The 9,112-nt window shown below is 27.3% G+C and overlaps 1 long non-coding RNA gene across 1 annotated transcript; it reads left to right on the top strand.

Annotated features, from left to right (window-relative positions):
- Nucleotides 1-3,988: 3,988 nt before the first annotated feature.
- LOC114075582 lies at nt 3,989-7,061 on the top strand. Its single transcript, XR_003575939.1, has 3 exons — nt 3,989-4,161; nt 4,558-4,615; nt 6,856-7,061. It is a non-coding gene; the product is annotated as an uncharacterized LOC114075582 (long non-coding RNA).
- Nucleotides 7,062-9,112: the final 2,051 nt, after the last annotated feature.

Below are 9,112 nucleotides of genomic sequence, written 5' to 3'. Positions count from 1 at the left end.
TATATATATATATATATATATATATATATATATATATATATATATTGAAAAATTAAAAAATAAATAATTTGTTAGGTTTGTAATTAGAAACCTAGTTTATATATATAATAAAAAGTATAAACATATCTAACAAATTGTTAATTAAAGTCTTAAAATAGTATATTCTAGTAATTTTATCTGTTATTATAGAAGATACATCAAGCACTAATCATTTTTGGTGGATGCATAGAAATAATCAACGTACCACCATCTTTTAGTTTAACAACACTTGGAGAAAGAAAAAATATCTACGCGTCAGCACTACAAACATAATATTTTTATACAAATTAAATAAAATTAGAATAATTTAAAATAAATTTTTTTAAAGTAATATATTAAAAATTAGTTCCATGTAACTAAAAAACTGTTTTTATTCTTTATTTTTAAAAAAAAAAATATTTTAAAGTCGAAAACGGTTAAAAAAAATTCCCACGAAGTTTGATGATCTTTTTTAATATATATATATATATATATATTAAAATTAGAAAAATCGGAAACATTATAAAAATAGAATGGAAAACATGGATAAGAAAAAAGAAAAACACTGAAAAAATTAAATTAACCACGTAGAAGTAAAGTAAAACATGACAAAAGTGGTTACTTCTTTATTTGAATTTAAAAGTGGCTATCCAAAACATCTCATGTCACGACCCCTTCCGTTATGATTGAGTATATATATATATAATAAAATTAGAAAAATTGGAAACATTATAAAAATAGAATGGAAAACACGGATAAGAAAAAAGGAGACTTGAGTTAATATAAACTCACATCCCCATATCGGTTCTCAATCCTACTCCAAAAAATATACTTTAGCTAATATTTGTTTTAAATACCCTTCTTTCTTTAGGTTGAGATAATTGTTCAACACTTAGCTGAAAAGCTATCTTAGAATCGATGTTCCTTTTTTCTTGCTTGAGACTCTTTTTGGGAAATCTCAATTTCCTCTTTCCTTATATGTAAAAACATTTATAAACTCGTTGGGAATACATAGTTCCCTATAACTTTTGAGAAATGAACTCAACTATTTACTCTTGATTAACTTGAACTTTTTGTCTTTAAACATAGTAAAAATATTTGTAAATGACTCTTGAAAACTTTGATCTTGACTCTTACTTAATCCTTGAATGAAATTATGGATTCAAGGAGTTATTTTTGTGTTTGGAAGGACCTCTTGATGTTTAGGAATGATTTCAAAAAGCTAAACTTGAGAAAGTTACTAAATCACTGTCGTGAAGCATGTTCGAGGAGCTGCTCCCAGAAGATATTCATAAAATCAATTTTTGGGACAAAGACGTCCCGCGACCATTTCCACGACGTGGAAGCACAATTTTGACTCTTGCTAGAACAAGTCCGCGATGCAAACTAGTTTCACGCAACACTGCCCGACATTTCCTTTTCGTTTCTCAACCCCAATTCATCTAAACTCAAATATCTTCCTCAAAATCATTTTTGATCCCGATACCCAACATTAGTACTCACGAATCTAACTTAATGATACTTTAAACTTAAACCGAAAGGTCTCAAAAACTCCAACAATCAACCCAATTCAAGAATACACTTTAAATTCAAGAATAGAAATCAAGAACATCAACTTTCAACCCTTTTAGGACAAATTTCACTGAATTAAGCATGTTTGGCGCGTGGGTGAATGGACCGAATCGCTATGAGAGCCTCATATACCTTTTTAGGAATCACCCCCGAAGATACTCCCAATTAATTGATTGTTTCTTGGAAATTTCTTGCTTTTCCTCTTCTTCTCCTGATACGTTCTTTCTCCAAAAGTCCTAACATGAATCCTCAACTTTCTAAACTGAACCAAGTTTGGTTTTTTTTACCTCAATTAATCCCTTAAAACAAATTAATTTAATTAGGTACGGAAAAGAAAATCTTGCCCTTGTCAAATCCATATTGGACTTTCCTTAATCCGACAACCCAACTGTCGAAAGACATAACTCACTCATACAGACTCAAAATTACCCAAACTTTGTGCATTGAAAAGATCGTGCCAAGACCTTTCCAACCATATGTTGAACTACATCTAACTCCTTCTGATCTAGGAGTTATGACCGTTTGAAGTTGACCAAACTGTCCAATTTCCAGATTTCCTCGTACTTTTGAAAAATGATTATTTTTAGTTTCTTAACTTATTCTTAGCTATTTAATATTATGAGATGTTAGAGTGATATTAAAAATAAAATTAGGAATAATTTGCTTACCTTAATTTCTCTCTCAAATATAATTCAGTTTGTACTTTGGTATGTATTGTTTATTTATTACATCTTACTAGTATACGTACCCACGCGTTACGCGGATATTTTAAAATGTAATAATTTTTAAACTTAGAAATAACTATTACAAAAAAAATTGAGCAAAAAAGTGCATGTGTAATCATATATCATGTTTTAATTTAATAAAATATACATTTAATGCTAACAAAATTTTACCCTAATTTATGTGCAATGAATGTATGTTCTTCAAAAACACCAAATGTTAATTCTAATAACTTTTCCTTCTTCTAATACAATGAAGATTAATAACATGTGTATCATATGTTTAATTGATATCTTTTTATGTTAATTAGATTATATATTCATAGATCAATCTAAAATGCAGTATTTAATATTTCGTTTCTACTTGTGGCTAAAATTTAATTATAATTTACAAAGCATATTGCAAATTCTTTAGCACACTCCTCTCTCGTTTAATCCTTCAAAATAAGATAGATTTTCATTTAATCTAAATACAATTTCCTAAAATAAGAAAGCACAAAGTTACTGAATTAGTGCCACATAAAAATAAATTATCAAATTAATATTATATCACATAAGAATAAATTATTTTAAATGCAATATAAATATTGAAGGATGAAAAATATGGATCATCTTTCACTCCTTTGATTTATTATAAGTCTCTTCTATTTATTTTATGGATAGTCTTTCTAAATATGTGTAGATTTTATTATTCAATAAATACGTATAATTTAACAATGACAGATAATTTTAGAATTTAGTTTCAAAAACTTTTAAACTGATTTCATAGAAATAGTTAATATATTAGTTTTAATATTAATTATATAAAATTATAAGTTATAAGCACCATTAACATGATATTATGAGTATTACCTAAAAATGTTTATAACAATTCACTTTAAATCAATTTTAATTAAAAAATTTAAATATAATAATATCAATTATTATATTGAAGAGACAATTCAATTTAAAAAATACGATAATTGAATGTTTGCAATGTGGTACGTTTCATTATTGTATAACTTTAATGCTCCATTGCTATCATTAATGAGTTCACAATGAGTAGACATATTGTATCGAAATATGTACGCATTTAAAAAATTATTAATGCTCACCTATTTGCATTATAAATGTACAATAGATAACTATTTATTTAAATGATTTGAATATACTACATTTTTTCTACTATAGTAGAAAAGCTCTATTTCAACATGTCTGTTTAGTGTCATTAAATTTAAAAATAAGGGCAGTTGGGTCATTAAACCAACGGAGTTGATATGCATTAAGCTACGTGTCCTATTACTGCATCCAAGCGGATGACATGTAGCACAAAAAACTCTTTTGCAAAACCTATTGCTTTCTATTCTTCCATGGCCCTAATAGTAGCTTGAATAATAACAAGTATATGTCTTTGTTAATCCGGTGGATTAATCTAGGTTGTTAGGATAGTATTACAAATGCACAATATTAGTAAGTTACAATCGTCTTTTACCTTTTTCTCTTTTTCTGTAATTGTTGTCGATTGTTTTTTGCTATTTATAAATAAGAATCTAAATATTCTTGATGTATTTCACTTGTGCAATAATCACAGCAGGTAGTAGTTGGAGAGCTTTGCAATTTTATAGTAGAAAATCTCTATTTCAACATGTCTGTTTAGTGTCATTAAATTTAAAAATAAGGGCAGTTGGGTCATTAAACCAATGGAGTTGATATGCATTAAGCTACGTGTCCTATTACTGCATCCAAGCGGATGACATGTAGCACAGAAAACTCTTTTGCAAAACCTATTGCTTTCTATTCTTCCATGGCCCTAATAGCAGCTTGAATAATAACAAGTATATGTCTTTGTCAATCCGGTGGATTAATCTAGGTTGTTAGGATAGTATTACAAATGCACAATATTAGCAAGTTACAATCGTTTTTTACCTTTTTCTCTTTTTCTGTAGTTGTTGTCGATTGTTTTTTGCTATTTATAAATAAGAATCTAAATATTCTTGATGTATTTCACTTGTGCAATAATCACAGTGGATAGTACTTGGAGAGCTTTGCAATTTTAAATTGAAGATTTGATTATCCGTTTGTTCATGTTCATTTCTTTATGGTTTGAAGGTGGACCTAATAATTACTCATTATTGTATGTCTGAAATGGTTGGTTAAGAGTTGCTCAAAAAAGATAATGGAACTCTTACTTTTTTATATTTTTAAGCTTTACTGATTCATGATTTTTTGTTACTTATTATTTCCCAAATTTGCTTTGTGTGAACAGGGTTCATTGTCTGGAGAAATATCATTTGTTTTTGTATCATCCTGGTGCAAATTGACAGGTACGTGTTGCTTTTCTTTTCTAAAGTTTGTAAATTCTGTCATGCCTCCATTTTTTTAATGTTGAGTGAATCTACAAATATTTTTGGTGTTGTGTATTGCTATAAAAGAATCGGAGTGTCTTTGATAATAGAATGCCGCTAAATAATAGTAGGATTTATAAATAATACTAGGATTAAGTCTATAATCAAATTATTGCTTATGTTTCAATAATATTCATTTACGTGTTGGGGAATCAATTAGTAAAATTATAGTGAGGGTTTGAACTTTGATCTCACTCAAAGTCGAAAAAAATATTTAAGTGGGATCATAACGAAGGAGCCTGTTCATACTCTTCAATTATCCAGACGAACAACTCAAGTTTGGCTCGCTAACTAACATGGGATTTTTACTATTAAATAAATGAGTTTTTTCTTGACGAAAAGGATCTCCTTTAGTTTTTAGTCATACAGCTCAGACTCTTTGAAATGTTGGTGAATGTATTCTCTGTGATTAGAATTCTGTTGTTTTCTCCTTGGAGTTTCAGAATGCTCCATTGAAGAAAGATTGAGAAGATATATTAGATATAACTTTTTTATATTGTGATTTAGTTGATTAATATATAACGTATTATACTCATGTGCACACATTTATACCCTGCCTCACAAGAGAAAATTTATTGTACAAGTAGATGCATCTCCAATGACAATAGGAAAATCTCTCCCACAAAATAAGGTGAGTTGAACTTTAGATGAAATACTTTCCTTTGCCTATCTTCTTTAAGTGGAATCTTTGACGGGACCTACGAGCAATTCCAAAAGAAAGGTGCTCCTATAATAGAACTTGGTGGTTGGTATTAGTTCTCTAATATATCATAGTTTATTTTTCTTTATTTGCCATTTTGTACTGCTTTTGTGACCTTAGTTACTTCAAAGTTCTGATTTTTTTTAAACATTAGTAAAGCTCTAAATTTTCGTATGTTGAAGCTTCACTGCAAGCACCTTGTCCTTGATATGCACATCATTAAAAATGCCTTTATAAATTTAGCTACTTTAAAGCTCCAAACTTTCTTATGATATGGCTTGGAGTTTTACTTATATGAACCAAGCATATCGAGAAACTTGATTACAAAACTTGATATTAAAGTAAATTTTCTCGAACTTTGATTGCCAAAAGGATAAACACATAAAGCTCAAAATTTCTTTGTCATATATTTGAGATAACTAAATCTTATCGTTAAATCTGATCTTATGTTCAAGATTTGTAGTATACGAGTCATGTAACATGACCCCCATTCCAGATCAGGTGACAAATTATTGTCTTTTTGGAATACCTTGTCGAACACAGACAACTCACACTTTCAAACATTCAAGTTTTTATTCTTTTATATTTTCTATGTAAGTTGATGTACTTGAATGCAAATACTATTATAATTCTATCGTGGCATGATTCCATTCTATAATCTTACTGCTATAACACCAAATTGTATTGCAATATGTAGTTACTTACGACTGAACAAAGCTAGAAAAGTGCATTAGAAAAGTTTATTTGACTATATAACATTTCGATTATATTTTAGACTTTTTAGCATGATTCAACATTGTTTATGCATTTGAAAATAGGATGTTTATTTGAATTTTACTGATATTAGTGAAATTTCTCCTTAAGCAATACTCCTCTATTAGGAACGACGACTTACTGAAAGACAAGCTAATCCGTCATTGGATGAGGAAGAAAGTACGAGAAAGATCTATATGAGATAGAAAGTAGAGTAGAAAAAGTTGCAAGAGGAAGAACTACCTAAGACTTAAAATGACATGAAATAACTGAAATCTCTTGTAAATGTGAGAGATGCTGGTGCTTAGAGATAATAGAATGAGTGAAATCTCATGTAAATAGTAAGGCTTGATCGGTGCTTAGAGAAATGATTTGTCAACTGATTTTGCAGAAACATAGTAAAATCTCATGTAAATAGTAACGCTAGATCAGTGCTTAGAGAAATGATCTGTCAACTGATTTTGTGAAAACATAGAAAAAACTTAGACATGTTCATGAAAACTGCAACATGTTATTGAACTACATTATCCCCTTTTACTATGCTGGAAAAGAGTGTCGTTATGATTTGTCACTTGACACTAATATTTTCTTTTCACGAGTATCTAGACCAAATAGATTTGTTGTTTTGTTTGTCTATTCTACTTTGCTTATATTATTCGACTTTCTTACTTTTGAATTGCTATTTATGCTTTTTTTTTTTTAATAGATGTTAAAAGACAATTGCATATGCATGGGGGCAAAGGGAAACTAAGTGTTGGACTGCTCGTCCGTGTAACACAATTTCTTTTCTCGCAAGGACTTCTTCTTTTCTTTTGGAAGATGTTTAAATTGTTCCTCATCAAATTGATGTACCTTTATGTTGATTGGATGTAAAAATTTTATTATGTTTCAAGTAAAAAATATTTCTGCGAGCATGTCTTCTTATAATTTCATCATGTGATGATCATCATATCTGATGTTTACATATATCGAACTGTGCATATATTGAACCGTTTTCTGCAATTTTGTATCAGAATCAATCAAATAAGATAAAATAGTATTAACTTACACTATTGGGCCCGTGCTTGCACGGGTAATTACTCCCTAGTATTAATAGAATATTATTAATAACAAGAAAAACTTATTAATATTAATAGAAAAATAATATAAGCTTTTTGAGTAGTTGTTTTAGATTCAAATATATAGATACACAACATGTACATGTCGGTTAATGTGTTTCTTTGACTTTTTCAAATGAATCTTTGAAAAAGTAAATAATTGAAAAAATTATTTTGGCCAAAATGATAAAATAATATATTTTATATTATGTTTTTTAAAAAAAAAATATTTTTATTTTTTTAACTTTAATATTTTTAAATAAAAGTGGAAAAGATATCGAATTTTCCAAATAATATGTGTTGCCCAAAAAAGCAAATAATAGGAAAAATGTTTTGGTCAATAAATTTAGCCAAAGTGGTAAAATAATATATTTTACACAATGTTATTTTATCTTTTTGAATACTTTTACTCTTTTAATTTTAATATTTTTAAATAAAATAAAAAAAGATCAATTTATTTTAAAATAAAAAAGTTATTATAGATTTTTCTAAATAATATTGTGTTGCCCACAAAATTTTAATTAATTACCCACTAAATAAAAGTAAAATTTGTAAAAAGTATCTATTTGGAAGGTACAACTGAATTTAAAGCATTATCTAAAAAGGTGAAAAAACTTCAAAGCATTATCTAAAAAATTTCAGTTTTTTTGGTGTCATAATACTTATATCACATTATTTGTAAAAACCGTTATAAATTATGTAACATTAATTTTAAAACTCATTTTATATTTATATTTTTTAAAAATTTATATTTTTTATTTAAACGTAACTATAATTAATTAATTTTAATTTTATTTTTAATTATACAGCAATTCTAGAAATTATCAAAACATGTTTAAAGCAAATTGTCGATTTCTAAGATTTCAAATAAATAATAACATTTTTTAATTTTTTAAAAGAACATCAAAATCTCAAGTAAAAAAATGTTTTTTTAAAAAAAATAAAGATTAAAAGAAGTGAAGGTGAATGAGATAATGGGGTTTCTTTCTATATCCTTCATCATATAAAAAAAATTTAAGAAAAAATTTGAAAAAGTTATTACCAAATTCTGCGGTTGAAAAGAAAATGACGAATTTAATGTGAATAACAAAATATGAATTTTATTCACTTTCAATTGAACACCTTGTAAAAGTGAATATCATTTGAATATTTAATATTAATAAAACTAAATAATCAAATTATTATATTTATACAATAAAAGCATATTTAACTGTCAAGCAGAAAAATTGATGTAATTTTTCTTCGATTCATATAGTTTTCTTTGTTCAATTATATATAAAAATATAATCATCAACATCTAATTCCAAAAAAAATGATAATTTAAAAAATTCAAATAAAACATGTTAGTATCACTCATAGAATAAGAAATCAAACGGAAAATAATAAAATTTAAAAACAACAAAGATTACAAATATAAATAAAATATTCAATCTAAAGAAATCAAGTTCAAAATATGATAGAAACAAATCATATTGAATTAAATAAATTTTAAAAAAAATCACCACAACACATATATTATAAATCTAAAACTATCATCATATATAAGATTTTCATTTTGATAAATAATCATCTTCTTCTCCTTCTCCTTCTCCTTCTTATTCTTTTACAAATATTTATACGATTTTTCTTCTAACATCAAATAATATACATATACACTTCAGAAGAAAAGAAGAATTGAAACACAAATAGCATTACTGTAACGACCTGTTTAGTCGTTTTGAGCAGCAGATTTTATTTCTGGAAAAACTGTGTGAGTCGACGGAACCCACGACGGACCGTCATGGGCACGACGAGCCGTCGAGGGGGTCTCGTTCCAAAAGACTTAGACTTCTGAAATTTGGGTACTGAAATCGACTCTCTGAACTT

Source organism: Solanum pennellii, chromosome 1 (genome assembly GCF_001406875.1).
Source record: "Solanum pennellii chromosome 1, SPENNV200".
In the NCBI taxonomy this organism is placed as follows: Eukaryota; Viridiplantae; Streptophyta; class Magnoliopsida; order Solanales; family Solanaceae; genus Solanum; species Solanum pennellii.
The sequence above is the reverse complement of the archived record's forward strand: the minus strand, read 5'-3'. Positions and strand labels throughout refer to the sequence as shown.